Source organism: Urocitellus parryii, chromosome 5 (genome assembly GCF_045843805.1).
Source record: "Urocitellus parryii isolate mUroPar1 chromosome 5, mUroPar1.hap1, whole genome shotgun sequence".
NCBI lineage: Eukaryota > Metazoa > Chordata > Mammalia > Rodentia > Sciuridae > Urocitellus > Urocitellus parryii.
In genome coordinates, this window is record NC_135535.1 from 96,785,626 (window position 1) to 96,802,273 (window position 16,648).

A 16,648-nucleotide genomic window follows, 5' to 3' on the forward strand; every position below is an offset into this window, starting at 1 on the left:
CCTCTTTAACAAATGGTGCTAGGAAACTGGAAATCCGAATACAGCAATATGAAACTAAATCCCTATCTCTCACCATGCAGAAAACTCAACTCAAAGTGGATCAAGGACCTAGGAATCAGACCAGAGACCTTACGCCTAATAGAAGAAAAAGTAGGCCCAAATCTTCATCATGTTGGATTAGGCCCCAACTTCCTTACAAGACTCCTAGAGCACAAGAAATAAAATAAAAAATCAATAAATTGTATGGAGTCCACCTAAAAAGCTTCTTCTCAACAAAAGAAATGAGGTGAACAGAGTGCCTACATTTGGGGAGCAAATTTTTGCCACATGCACGTTAGAAAGAGCACAAATCTCCAGGAAATATTAAGAACTCAAAACACTTAACACCAAAGAAGAAGAAGAAGAAAAAAAAAACAACCAAATAACCCAATCAATAAATGGGCTAAGTGTCTTCTGACACTTCTCACCCTAGGTACACATATGATTGCACGAAGGGTATGACCTTATTTTGGGTACAAATGCTCCATTTGTGTACAATAAATCAAAGATCATTCTGCTGTCGTGTCCTGCCAGCTGGCCGGGCCGGTGAAATGAGCTGGGTTTAAAGGAGCTGGCTGCAGCGATAAACTAAGAAAACGGTGAAGAAACCATGCAACACACAAACATGAGTTTCTCATGCCGAGGGTGGGACTGCTCTGCGACCTTAAGGGTCAGCTCCATACTGGACAGCTCTGGAAAGAGAGCACCCACCTGGAATCTCTTACTTTATAGGGGGGGCACACAACAGGAGCTTCGATGGAATGTTCTTCACCAAATAAGGCAGGGGATAGGTTTTCAAAAGGTGGAGTCTTGCTTTGTGATGTCTTGTGGTCAGCAGATTGATTGACATCTTGGCAAGTCACACCCATCTCAGGTGCTGTGTGAGATCACAGGCAGAGTGAGGGGAAAGGTGCGCTTGCGTAGCACAGCCCAATCAGCATGCAATGCTAGACTACTCCCCTCATATAGCTCAAATGCACATAGCTCACACACACACACACACACACACACACAGCCCATGGATGGCTCAGAAACAGTCATGTATAACTGATGGAAGGAAGGAAGGAAGGAAGGAAGGAAGGAGAGAAGGAAGGGAAAAAAAGAAATCGGTGGCAGGCCCTCTGACTAGCCTTCAGATGTGTTAAATTCATGATGTGTAGCACTAACAGGACAGACTTGGATTCTAAGTCTAGAACCATAAGGGAATACAGTCCAGGAAGGAAGAGAGGCCAAAAGTTTGTTTGTTGGTTTGTTTGTTTTAGTTTTAGGTGGACACAATGTCTTTATTTTATTTTTATGTAGTTCAGAGGCTCAAACCCAGTACTCACACACTAGGCAAACGCTCTACTTCTGAGCCACACCCTCAGCTTATGGCCAAGAGCTTTTTAAGGAGAGAAGTCTTCCTAACTCTGGAGAGTATTGTTCAGGAGGGCTGGAGTGTGTCTGGGAAAACGCAGGTGTTCTGACTACAGCTGAGGCTGTGATCCACTCTCCTAGAGGCTGCTAATTTTCTGGTGATGGTCACGTGACAAACTAGTAAGAGAAGAGTGTTAGGTGGTTATACGGTTGGTTATGGACAAATCATTAGTTTTAGGTCCTGCTTAAGGACCTAAAACTATCTTTTTTTTTTTAAGTGCTAGAAATCAAATCCAGGGCCTCATGCATGCCAAACAGTTACTCTACCACTGAGCCACATTCCCAGCCCCAAACTATCCAGTTTTAAAGATAAAGTGATAATTCTACTCAGGGTTTCCCAAATAAAATTTTAAAACAAGATATAAAACTCGTGGCTTATTTTTTTAATTATAATGTAGTATGTCTTATAATGTTGATATTTTGGCAGGGGTGGGTACTGGAGATTGAGCCCAGGGTGCTTTATCACAAAGCCACATCCCCATCCCTTTTTTATTTTTTTATTTTGAGACAGGTTCTCACTAAGTTGCTTAGGGCCTTGCTAAATTGCTGAGGCTGGCTTTGAGCCTCCTGCCTCAGCCTCCCAAGCCACTGGGATTATAGGCACGAACCATGCCTGGCCAATGTCAGTAGTTTTCTATTCACAATGCTATTACTGAATTTATGAAAATATTAATTCATAGTTCACTACATAATAAATTGGCACAAATTTAGTATATGATGGTTTTTTCCCTGTAAATTTTTGTCAGTATATCCCAGTGACTAGATATAGAACACCATTTGGAAACAATCTCAAAAGTTGAAATTTGAGCGTGATGTACGATACCACACCTGCAATTCCAGTGACTTGGGAAGCTAAGGCAGGAGGATTTAAATCAGAGGCCAGCCTCAGCAACTTAGTGAGGCCCTGTTTCAAAACTAAAAGTTTAAAAGGACTAGGGATGGATCTGGATGGGTTCAATTCACAGTACCATAAAAAAAAAAAAAAATTAAGCTGGGCACAGTGGTACGTGCCTGTAATCCCAGCAGTTTAGGAGGCTGAGGCAGGAGGATCACAAGTTCAAAGCCAGCTTCAGCAAAAGCAAGACACTAAGCCACTCAGTGAGACCCTGTGTCAAACTAAAATACAAACTAGGGCTCCCCAGTTTGAGTGACCCTGAGTTCAATCCCCAATACCCTCAAAAAAAAAGTTTAAAATGGAGATAATTTGTGAATATGAGGTTTAGGCCAAATGTCTTTGAGACCTTTGTAAAACATTCTAATGAGTACATTCATTCAAATAAAGAAATATAAATTATCCAGGCATGGTGGTAAATGTCTGTAATCCCAGAGAATAGGGAGGCTGAAGCAGGAGGATCACAGGTTCAGGACCAGCATGGGCAATTTAGTGAGGCCCTGTCTCAACATTAAAATGGGAGGGCATCTTGGCAGGTCACAAGCTGAATATAGGCACATTGGGAGGAACAAACTAGGAGGGCAGGAGGAGTCAATGGCTTCCTCTTAACCATGAGACCCAGTGTAATTCCTTATTCAAGGGCAACTTTCCATTTCTCTTCATTCCAAAGTAGGAAATGGAAGAATTTGAAGTTTTTTGCTTTTTGTTTATTGTGCCAGGGATTAAACTCAGTGAACCAGTGATCCTCCTGCCTCAGCCTTCCTATCCGCTGGAATTACAGATGTGTGCCACTGTGCCCCGTGAATTTGAGTTTTTATGTTAAACCTTCTAGGCCCTGTTCCAACAAGCAACCTGATCTATGATAGAAGCATTAAGAAATAAAAACAAACAAACAAAAAACCCACAAGATTTAGGCAGCTCAGTGGTAGCGCTTGCCTAACAGGTACAAGACTCTTGAATTCCATCCCCAGCACAGCGCGCGCGCGCCCGCGCGCACACACACACACACACACACACACACACACACACACACACACACAGAGTTTAGTTAGCAGTGCTGGTTCAAAAAGCTGCCCCAGAGCCAGGTGCTATGTCGCATGCCTCTAATCCTGGAAGCTAAGGAGGCTGAGGCAGCAGGATTGTAAATTCAAATCCAACCTCAGCAAAAGGAGGCTCTAAGCAACTCAGCAAGACCCTGTCTCTAAATAAAATATAAAAGGGCTGGAGATGTGGCTCAGTGGTTAGGCACCCCTGGGTTCAATACCTGAACCAAAAAAAAAAACAGGCTGGGGATGTAGCTCAAGGTAAAGCAGTCCTAGGTTCAATCCTCAGTACCAAATAAAGAAGGAAGAAAAAGAGAGAGATATAAAATAATAACACAGATACACCTGAGGATGTTAGCCCATATTTTGTGAATTTCATGAGACTGTAAGAACTCTAGTATATAGTGACACTCTTATGGTGGCTGTATGAGTTTAACTAAATAAATTTAGTTATTTTGGTTTGAGGTGATGGATGTGTTAATTATTCTGTTCTGATCATTACACATACAATGTCAATTAAAACTTTTTAAAATATATTAAGCCAGGCACTATGGTGCATACCTGTAATCCCAGACTCTGGAAACTGAGGCAGGTAGGTAGCAAGTTTGAAGCCAGCCTCAACAACTTTATGAGGCCTTAAGCAACTTAGCAAGAACCTGTCTCAAAATAAAAAATAAAAAGGGCAAGGGATGTAGCTCAGTGGTAAAGAGCCCCTAGGATCAATCCCCAATACCAAAATTAAACAAATAAATAAATAATATGTATTAAAATGAAAAAAGAGTATTATTCACTGAAGAAATGTCATTTTCATAAGAAGCTTATTAGAACTCAATGTTAAATTATCTCTTGGAATATTAAACCTGAAGGATTTTAAGATATCCATATTGTACAGAATTTCAACTATTGTCATAAATTCATGGAATTGCACAGGGGGATAAAGACATAGTGAACACTGAACTCTAGCCATTTTCATTTTTGCAGATTGGTCTCTGATCTGTTAATGTATACACACATTTTTAAACACTGGTGTTCAAACACTGTTCTGTGTTCTTTCATCCACTTACACACTTCTCTATGTTGACATAGTCCTCACCTCTGTCATTTTTAATAGCTATGTAATAATCCCATTGTTTTCTTAGTCATTTCCCTGTTAGACACTTGGATTGCTTCCAGTTTTTTTCACTACTATAACTAGAGTTGCCAAGACATCTATGTATGTTTTCCCCTTAGGTTATTTCTTTGGGGGAGTCAGAAAAATGCCAAGAGAAGGAGAATGAACAGCTTCATAGTTTCTGTTGCATGTTGCTATGTTGCTCTCCAAAGACCCAATCTATGGTGCTATCAGCTTTGTAAGAATAGCCGCAGAAGGCTTTGAGACAACTGTTTTCTTACATTAATGTTTAGCCAGACAGGATGGTGCACATCTGTAATCCAAGAGACTGAGGCAGGAGAATTATAAATTCAAGGCCAGCCAGGGCAACTTAGTAAGACCCTGTCTCAAAATAAGTAAAAAGGTTAGGGATGTAGCTCAGGAGTAAAACACCACTGAGTTCAATTCCCAGTATTGCAAAAAAAGAAAAATAAAGTTAATGTTTAATTTGGCTTATTTCAGCTCCATGACTGTGTATTAAAACACCTACCCTGTACCAGGCACCATCTTAGTTTCTGAGGATAAAATCCAAATAAGATACAGTCCCTGCACTTGGGGGGATGGCAATCGATTGGAATAGAAGGATACAGAATGAATCATCTTAATTTAATGTGGGAAGTGCCAGAAATGTGTGCAGGGACCAAGAAAGCTCAAAGAAAGTGCATGCCTACAAAACTAGGGAAGATTTGTGGAAGCACTGGTATTGAGCTGAACCGGGAGAGCTGACCAGAGTTATTTGGACAGACATTGGGAGGGAGGAGGTGGTGGGCTGAGGGAAAAGAATGGACAGAGGCAAGGAGGAGTATGAGGACACTGCAGGTGGTTGAGTACTGCTGAGCATTAAGTAGGAAGCTGGGAATGTCTAGGGATGCAACTGAAGGGAGGCGGGGAACCAAGTCATGAAGGCTCTCAAGTACTGTAAAGAAAGAGAAGCCATCGAAGGCATTTCATCTGTGACCTCATGGGGTTGAGTTTGACTTCGCCAGCAGTTGTGTGAAGAATGGTTTTCGTAGGTACACAACTAAAAGCCAGGAGATGTATTGGAAGGCTACTGAAGTAAATGGGAGAGATGATCATGGATTTGGATAATGCTGGTAGATTAGATAACGTACGGAATATATTTTGGAAGCAAATCGGCCAGTCATACCTACAGTTTCTGCTCAGACATGATACCTATTAAATCCACTTACATTCTATTGGTCACTCAGGTCACTTGGCCAGCTCAACATCAAAGGAGCAGAGAGGTATCCTCCTCCTGTAGGGAAAGGCAAGAGAGAGAGACAGAGAGAAATGTATACCACTGGACTATTTCCAGAGTGCTTACCTTGTGGAGAAGTTCATGTCCAACATGAACTGTGTCACCACCAACCATCTCGTGTGCCCTCTTCCTCTTCAGTTATTTCTTTGGAGGCTTGGGGGTGTGACTCAGTGGTAGAGTGCCAGTCTAGCATGCACAAGGTCCCAGTTTAATCCCCAGAATTTTTTTAAAACCCAGAATTTAAGGGAAAAAAAGACTCAGTTATTTCTTTATAATTGCAGTCTTCATCTGGATGTAGTAAGGATCTCACTCTGGCTAATAATAAGCAAACTATTGCTAGGAGTCTGAGAAAACATGCCTGAGAGTCGGGGAAAGCCAAGGAGCTCTAGAGAATGCAGAACAGTATCTGCTTTGTGGTTTGGATAGCCTGTTTGGGTGCCACTGACCAATCACCGTTCCCTCTTGTCCATGTATCATCTTAAGAATCAAAGTTCTAGGAATGAGCACCAGATTGATGAAGTTCAGGTCAAGTCCACATTCTCTGGATGTTCTAGGTAGGGAGAGGAAACGTGGAGTCACCATCAGTATCCATGTGGAAGATGGTAACAGAACTCTCCCTTCCACCAACACTACAAATAGCCAAGGAAAAGGAAGTTCAAACTAGGAAATTATGGTAGAAGGGTATATATTAGTGGTATATTTTCTCTGAACTGATGCTTAGAGAAAATATCCAGGACAAATAGTTTAACTTACTTTTACCCATGTGGGGTTTATTATAGTGCGTGGCAGAAATTCTCCAGACTGATCATTTGATCACTTTTTATTTTTTAAAAATGCTCTTTTATGACCATATTATTTATTGCTGGTGTGGCATATTGATTTGTTACATATTGATTATTACTAATCTATTCTAGTTTACTGATCAGTCTAACTATTTTAAATTCAGTATAAGATGGTTGTGAAAATCACTGCTTTGTAAATTGACTTATTTATTTATTTATTTTAGTACTGAGGATTCAACCTTGATTACTACCAAGCTGCATCCCCATCACTTTTTTTTTTTTCAAGACCAGGTCTTGGGCTGGGGATGTGGCTCAAGCAGTAGTGCGCTCGCCTGGCATGCGTGTGGCCCAGGTTCGATCCTCAGCACCACATACAAACAAAGATGTTGTGTCCACCAAAAAACTAAAATAAATAAATATTAAAAAAAAAAAAGACCAGATCTTCTCAGTTCTTGATGAGTTACTGAGGCTGGCTTAGAACTTGTGATCCTTTTGCCTCAACTTGGGAGGCTGAATTGATGGGATTACAGGCATGCACCCCCATATTCAGCAGAATTATTTTTAAAGGAAAAATCTATCATCATTGCCTTTTGCTGGGGGGGAGGTGGAATATATATATATATATATATATATATATATATATATATATATATATATGTCTTTGATGAATTTACTTGCTCATTCTCTTGGGCAAATTTGATGCAGGGAAGCCTTCAATTGTTCCAGGCTTCCTAATGCAATCAAGGGAAAGCAGTTTATGTTTGTTCCACTTCCTCCTCCCCAGGTGTGCACACCTGCACAGAACACCTGGGATCCTGTGGGTGAAACATACATTATATCTTTAATAAAGAATTGTTTGCCCCAAGGGTCCTATTGCAGCATATCTACTTTACCACAGGCCTTTTCCTTTGGTGCCAGGAAGACTGCAGCTGAGTCTACACCCCTCCAGTGGCCATAAAGATCCCCTTATCTCCAGGAACACTGGGAAACAATTACCTTTGTCTTTCCCTTTCCCAAGCTTAGTCATTATCTTGGAAGTTCTCAGACAACCTGTATTCTAACACCTGCTTGTTTTGTATCTACAGAGGCATAAGAAACCTTAAGCTCTCCCTCAACTTTAAGACTATATAAATAGTTTGACTTTTAGCTTGTCTCTTCTAGGCAAAAGAATGTTAGATGTTCCTTTTCTTTCTTAACTTTACTAAAAGCCTATTTTTAGGAAAAGAATTCAGTCAATTCACAATAGTGAAGTGAGGGGTATATCTTCTAACACTCTGAAAATTGATCATGATTGTTCTAGTTACTTGATTTGTTTTATTTATTCATTTATTGATTGATTGATTTTTTTAACAGTGTTGGAGCTCAAACCCAGGGCCTGATATTGGATTTTGTTAAGTGCTTTTTCTACATCTGGTCATATCTGGATAAGATTTTTCTTCTTTATCCTGTTGACGTGATAAGTTATAATAAGTAATTTTTGCATGTTGAATAAACTCTGCATATCTTGAAAAAATCACTTGGTGATTTTGGATATATTTTGGATTCAATTTATATATATATATATATATATATATATATATATATTATTGTTCTTAAAACCTTCCTTGCAATGACCTTCTTGTCCCAGCCCTGAGAGAGAGAGAGAGAGAGAGAGAGAGAGAGAGAGAGAGACATACACACAAAGTGTGTGTGTGAATGCCCCAGTTCTTCAGTTCACTAATATATTGTTGAGGATTTTTGCATCTATGTTGCTGAGAGATATTGGTTCATAGTTCTTTTTCTGTACATCTTTGACTTTGTTTTGGTATTATGGTAAGGATGGCTTCATAGAATGAGTTTATTCTGAAAAAAGATTGTAGGAAATTGGTATAATTTCTTCCTTAAATGGCTGGGTATGTAGCTCAGTGGTAGAGTGCACACTTAGCATGCATGAGGCCCTTGGTTTAATTCCCAGCACCAAGAAAAATAATTTTTTGAAGTTTGATAAGTGCACTAATGAATCCATCTGGACTGGGTGCTTTCTATTTTGGAAGATTATTAATTACTGATTCTATTTATTTAATAGATATAGCCCTAATCAGACAATCTATTGCTTCCTGTTTGAATTTTGATAAATTATATCTTTCAGGAAATTGGAATAGACATTTTCATAGTATGCTTTTCTTTAACTGTTGAGGATATCTATGGCTAGGCATGGTAGTGCACACCTATAAATACCAGCAACTCAGGAGACTGAAGCATTAGAATGCACAGTGGTTTGCATGCCTGTAATCCCAGCAACTCAGGTAGCAGGATTGTGAGTTCAAAGTTAGCCTCAGCAAAAAGCAAGGTGCTGGGGCTGGGGATGTGGCTCAAGCGGTAGCGCGCTTGCCTGGCATGCGAGCGGCCCGGGTTCGATCCTCAGCACCACATACAAACAAAGATGTTGTGTCCGCCAAGAACTGAAAAATAAATATTAAAATTCTCTCTCTTCTTAAAAAAAAAAAATCAAGGTGCTTAGCAACTCAGTGAGACCCTGTCTCTAAATAAAATGCAAAGTAGGGCTGGGATGTGGCTCAGTGGTTGAGTGACCCTGAGTTCAATATCCAGTACCAAATAAATAAATAAGGCTGAGGATGTATCTCAGTGGTAAATCACCCCTGGGTTCAAACCCCAGTACAACAAAAAAGAAAATAAAAATGTCTAGGAAACCTATAATGGTGTGCTCTCTTTTGTATCTGATGTGTCCTATCTTTTCTTTTCTTTTTTTTTTTTTTCTCCTCAGTCTGGTACAGACTCATTGATTTTATTGATGTCTTTAAAGAACCAGCTTTTAGTGTCATTGATTTTTCTCTATTGATTTCCTATTTTCAGTTTTGTTGATTTCTGCTCTAATTTTGGATTTAATTTACTCTTCTTTCTCTAGTTCTCTTAAGTTGAAAATTTAGATCTTGTTGTTTTGTTTTGTTTTGCTTTGCTTTGTTTTGTACTAGGGATTGAACTCGGGGGCACTCGACCCCTGGGCACTCGACCCCTGAGCCCTATCTCCAGCTCTCTTTCTTTCTTTCTTTCTTTTTTTTTTTTTTTTTGAAACAGAGTCTCCCTAAATTGCCCAAGCTGGCTTCAAAGTTGCAATCCTCCTACCTCTGCCTCCAGAGTCACTGGAATTCAAGGATGCACTATTGTACTCAGCCCTTCTTTTCTATAATACCCATTTGATTCTGTAAATTCCCTTTAAGCACTTTCTCTGAGATTTTGAAATTTGATTTGGGCTTAAAGAGAGTTGGATCACTCATTACTTTTCTCAGTTGCTGGAACTGAAATATGGAATGTGAGACCTGTGGGCAGCCATATTTGCTCATTGTGTGCCCCAAAGAGCAGAAAACATTTCTTTCTTTCTTTTTTATTTGATCTACTTAATTGTACATGACAGCAAAATGCATTTCAATTCATTGTACACAAATAGAGCATAACATTTCAATTTTCTGTTTGTACATGATGTAAAGTCGCACCATTCATGCAATCATATGCGTACGTCGGGTAATGATGTCCATCTTCTTCCAACATCTTTCCTGCCCCATGCCCCCTCCCCTTCCCACCCTCCACTTTGCCCAATCCAAAGTCCTCCATTCCTCCCATGCCCACTCCCCCGCATTATGGATCAGCATCCACTAATCTGCCTTTAGTTTTTGGAATTGGCTTACTTCGCTTATCATGATATTCTCCAACTCCAATGCTGAGTAATATTCCATTATGTATATATACTACACAGTCTCTTTATTCATTCATCTATTGATGAGCATCTAAGTTTCAGAAAACATTTCTGAATAGCTAGGTTTAAAAAAATGGCAAGGATCCAAGAGACAGTCTTAATTTTTATTTCTTTCCATTGTTCATCCATGAACTACATGAATGTTCTTATTTTTTAACTCCACTTTTATTCCTTAAATGATCTTGATTTGATTTCTGATCTTTGCAGCAGAGAATCCTATCCAACACTATAACATATAAGATCTGCTCTTTAACATTAAAATAATTAACATAGATTTTAGAGCTGTTTCTCTAAGTATGCTCTTAAGTGAAGTAACTTTTTTATAAGAATTTAGGGGTTCCTCTGACTTCTGTTTTCACTGTAAGTTTAACAGTGCTTTCTTTTCATGGAAAATATTGTTTACCTTTAATTTTCTAATAGCAAATGAAATACATACATTTTGCAACAAATTTCTATAATATAAAATGTAGAAATAAAGATTTTCCCTTTCCTTCTCTTTTCAGCCTCTACTGAGGTTTACAGTTCAGTTAGTTGTTGTTTTGTTTTGTTGTTTTGGCACTGGAGATTGAACCCAGGGGCACTGTAACATTAAGCCACATCCCTAGTGCTTTTTATTCTTTATTTGGAGATAGTGTCTGAGTTGCTTAAGGCCTTGCTAAATTGCCGAGGCTGGCCTTGAACTTGCAATCCTCCTGCCTCAGCCTCTAGAGTCACTGGGATTACAGGTGTGCTCCACCACACCCAGATACCTATGTTCTTATAAAAGGTCTATGATTATACAAATATATGTATTTCTTTTTTTTTTTTTAGATGGGATCTTTTTACATTGCTCAGGCTTCCCTCAAACTCCTGGGCTCAAGCAATCTTCCTGTCAGTCACTTAAGTAGCTGACATTACAAGTGTGCATCACCACGCCCAACATAAATATGTTTATGTGTATGTCAAATATATGGCTGTGATTTTCTTTTATAAAATTAACATATTGTGGGCTGAGCGCTTGCCTAGCTGTGTGAAACAATGGATTGGAGCCTCAGTACCACATAAAAATAAAACATTAAAAATAAAGGTATTGTGTCCATCTACCACTTTAAAAATATAGTGTGTGTGTGTGTGTGTGTGTGTGTGTGTGTGTGTGTAACATAAACATTGTGGGTGAAGTGGGAGATGTTGCCCAAAACATACAAAATTTCAGTTAGATAGGGGTTGAGAGTGCAGCTCAATGGTACAGCACTTGCCTAGCACATATGAGGCCCTGAGTTTCATCCTCAGCAAAAAGAAAAATTTCTTTTTATTCAGAAGGAACAAGTTCAGAGCTACTGTATAACATGGTGACTATAGTTAACAATCAAGTATTATATACTTGAAAATTGCCAGGAGAACAATGTTCTCAACATGAAAATAATATATAAGCCTATGAAGAAACAGCCATGTTAACTATCTTGGTTTGTATCTATACATTCTGCAATGGATAGCCACATTAAAACACCATGTTGTGTATTTCAAGTATATACCATTGATACTGTCAAAGAAAAAATCATTGATTTAATATACACACCCCCAAATCCTCAAACATTGTGTTAGTATACTTTTGCCCTTTCTCTCTGCCCACTCTGGGCCTCTGGCAGCCTGACTCTTGAGGACTACCTCCCGCAGACTCCCAAGTCAAAAGCTCCTGACTTGGGTTCAACCTCTTAAAACACCAAAAAAACTATCAGAGCACAATCGGGAGGAAGTCATACACTCTTCCTCCGGTTCCTCCCTGCCTCAGCTCTGTCTTTTGCAATAGTTGTGTTCCTCTCTGACTGTAAGTTCCCCTGGGTGGCTCTGCCTCCATGATTGCAGACTTCTCTGGGCTCCTGGTACCAAGTCCTCTCACTTGCACTTTTCGCCCTAAGAATGGTAGAGTTTTTCATATTTTCTAGCCCCTGGGCACTTCACCATCTCTTGTTAGTTTGCTTAGAACTGTCCAACTTCTATAAGTAAATAAAAATCTGGTCATTTGAACCATCTGGGATGAATTCTGTTTCCTACCAGAACCCTATATTATTAGGATATTTCTCCAGAGTAATACGTGTAACTGTCACTCACTGCAGGGACAGGTCTTGATTCATTTATCTATTCCTTTATTGTTACACATTTGCCATATTTTAAATGGTTTTTTAATAGTACAATGAGCATTCTCGAGGGCAGATATATGTATGTGCATATATATACTCTTACAAGGATTTCCATAAGAGTGATTCCCAAAATTGAAATTACATGAACAAAAGGCATACCCATTTTTATCTTGATATTTATTTTCTTTCCCTACTGAATAGACATTCAACAATTTCCTCTCTCTGGGACACACAACAATAATGAACAATAAACAAACTATAGTTATAGCCAAATATGCATGTTTAGACCATTAATCCAAAAGAAATCATGGATATTTTAAAACCTAAAAATGAAGTAAGTCTTTATAAAGGAGTTTCAGAATTCTACAGCTATTCAGACAAGGTAATCCTTCAATCAGCTTTATTTCAAGGAAAGAGAACAATTGCTAAGTGTTTGAACTAATCTGACCAGAAAAGTTTCAGTAGTCTCTAAGTGTATTAGATCAAGCACATGATTAAGCATAAAATTCAAAGAACATTCTGAAGATAAGTTTCAGAGTATGTTCATATAATACACAGCTTCTATTTGGGACCCAGATATCAAGACATTTGCCATCATTTTTTTTCTTTTCCCCTCTCTCCCATCATATTCTCCAATTAGGTTTACAAGTTTAATATCTCAAAAGCAGAAATAGGTTCCAAAGAAAAAGACAGATATGTTCACTGGGTATTTTATGTAGAAAGTCTCCCTCTGTAGGGAAATGGTTAAACTTCCGTACATTCATTCTATTGAATTATCTCGTGCTGTTCTAAAATGTACTTCTCTGATTATTATTGAAGGTGATCACTTCTCATGTGTTTGATATTTTTGTCCTTCTGTCTCCTCACATGTGAATTATCTGTTTATATCATTTTCCCATATTTCTGTTTGTTTATTTACTTACCACATGTAGAAGCTTTATCTTGATAAGTGTACTGATTCTTTATTATGTACATATCAAACGTTTAAAATTGTCCTTCAATTTTATCTATTATGTTGTATAGTCCTGACACCTTGTAATTAATTTATCAGCCTATATATGGCTTTTTGTTTTGTGTCTTTTAATAATAACAGACCCTTCTGTTTCTAATACTGCTATGAATATTTGTGAATGGTTAGTAGAGGTTTAACATCTCCTTCCAAATGGACAACCAATTGTCCTAATGTCTTCCCCAGAAACCCAGTGAATGTCTTCTGTCTTTCCTCAACTCTGGTCATGTCCCATCTCTATTCTTGGGATGGGGATTTCACCACTGAGCTACACCCCCAGCCATTTTTTAATTTTTATTTATTTATTTGTTTGTTTGTTTGTTTGTTTGTTTATTTATTTTGAGGCAGGATGTCACTAAATTGCCCAGGCTGGCCTCAGACTTATTATTGTCCTACCTCAGAATCCCAAGTGGTGGTTTATAGTCCTCCCGCCTGGCTGTACCCATCTCTCAAGCAGTCATAAGATAGGGTGACTAGATAGTGAATCAAGGCAGCCATTGGAGCTGAAGATGGGCTCTCTCCTCTTAACACAGTTGAATAAGGCTCAATGGATGAAGGGAAATATCCAAAATAAAATTGGGTAAATGTTCTTCATAGAAAACACAATAAATGCCAACATCAAAACCATGATAATCATTGTACAACTCTCTAAGTTATTCTTTCATTCTTTCTATTAACTTATTTGTCTATTCCTACATCACTCTTCCACAGTTTGAATTACCAGAGCCAGTAATATGCTTTATAACATCCTGTCATATCAGATAGCAAGGAAACTAACAGCAACAACTGGAGTTGTGCCAGAGAACTCAGGAGACAGTTCTGGCCATGATGGAACAATCTGAGTTTGAGTAGGGCTAACAATCACAGTAGATTAAAACCCAATCAAATATATTAGAATCTATGTATTCACAATGGTCTAAAAACAAATATACAACGAATTGGTTACCTTTGAAGGATGGAAGGAAACTAATTAATATCCTGAAAAGTAAGCCAGGCATGTCGGCACAGGCCGGTAATCCCAGCAGCTCAGGAGGCTGAGACAGGAGAATTACAAGTTCAAAGCCAGTATCAGCAATTTAGTGAGGCCCTAAGCAACTTTGTGAGATCCTATCTCTAAATAAAATTTTTTAAAAATCCTGAAAAGTAGCAAATAATGGAATATAATGAGCATTCATTCTGACTCTTCTATATGAACTCTACTACTGAGTACAAGGAAGCACCATATATGTCATGATATGGTTGACAACTCTGTGAATTTCCCCAAAACCACTGAATTGTACACTTTAAGTAGATTAAATACATGATAGGTGAATTATATCTCAGTTCAATGTTTTTGTTTTGTTTTTTTTTAAGTCAAGTGAGCCAGGTACAATGGCACACACCTGTAATCCCAGCTACTTAGAAGACTGAGGCTGGAGGATTGCAAATTGGAGGTCAACCTGGGCGATTTAGTAAGATCTTGTCTCAAAAAAAAAAAAAAAAAGGCTGGGATGTAGTTCAGTGGTAGAATGCCCTTGATTTAGTACCCAGTAGTAGTAGTACTACTACTATTAAAATAATAATAATAATAATAATAAGGCAAGAAAGTGGTTACTCTTTGGAGGTGGAAGAGGGTTGAGATCAGGTGAGACACAAAGAGGAACTGATAAGTTTCTATTTCTTGACCTTGTTAATGTTACAAGAAGTTCTCTATATAATAATTTGTTTCATACAGTTTTATGAATATGCTTTTTTTTTTTCAGTAAAAAAGTAAGCACACCTGTAATCTCAGTGATTCAGGAAGCTGAGGCAGAAGGATCGCAAAGTTTAAAGCCAGCCTCATCAACTTAACAAGGCCCTCCACAACTTAGCAAAATCCTCTCTAAAAATGATATATAAAAAGAGTTGAAGATGTGGATCAGTGGTTAAATCCCCAATACAAAGAAAAAAGCCTTCACTGCAACATCTATGCTGGTTTTGACCAGATACCTGGGCAGCCAGATTGGCACACTCATTCTCCAAGGGAATTTCCTGCATCTCCAGGAAGCACGCAGGGGTCACCCCACAATTCTTTCTTCCCTGGCCTACCACATCCTTTGGCAACCATGAGAAGTGCCTATCCACCAAAATGTTCACCTCCATTTCCTCCTCTGTGTAATATTTCATTCTACACTCCCATATCCTGAAATAGTGGATCTCTTCAGGGATGATTCAGAATCATTTTTTAAGAATCTTTTCAAAATTAATTTTGAGACTGGGTGCAATGGTGCACACCTAGCTACTTGGGAGGCTGAAGTGGGAGGATCCTATGTTGGAGGGCAGTCTGGGCAACTTAATGAGATTCTGTCTCAAAATGAAATGTAAATAAACAGGACTGTGAATGTAGCACCTAACTACCATGCAATAGGCCCTTGGGTACCAACCCCAACACTGAAAAAAAAAAAAAATTAGTTGAGATGTGAAGAGAGCGCCTACAGGGCTGGGGATGTGGCTCAAGTGGTAGCGCGCAAAGAACTCAAAAAACTTAATACCAAAAAAACAGATAACCCAATCAGTAAATGGGGAAAGGAACTGAACAGGCACTTCACAGAAGAAATACAATTGGCCAATAAATATATGAAAAAAAATGTTCAACATCTCTAGCAAATAGAGAAATGCAAATAAAAACTACACTTAAATTCCATCTCACTCCAGTCAGAATAGCAATTATTAAGAATACAAGTAACAATAAATGTTGGCAGGGATATGAGGAAAAGATAAGCTCATACATTGCTGGTGGGACTGCAAATTGGTGTAGCCATTATGGAAAGCAGTATGGAGATTCCTCAGAAAACTTGGAATGGAACCACCATTTGACCCAGTTATCCCACTCCTCGGTATATAGCCAAAGGACTTAAAATCAACATACTATAGTGATGCGGCCACATCAATGTTTACAGCGGCTTGATTCACAATAGCCAAGCTATGGAACTAACCTAGATGAAGGGATAAAGACAATGTGATGGACATATACAACGGAATATTACTCAGCCATAAAGAATCAAAGTATGGGGCTAGAGTTGTGGCTCAGTGGTAGAATGCTCATCTAGCATGTATGAGGCACTGGGTTCAATTCTCAGCACCACATATAAATAAATTAATTAAACAAATAAAGGTCCATCGACAACTAAAAAAATATTAAAAAAAAAAAAAAAAAGAATCAGGAGGCTGGG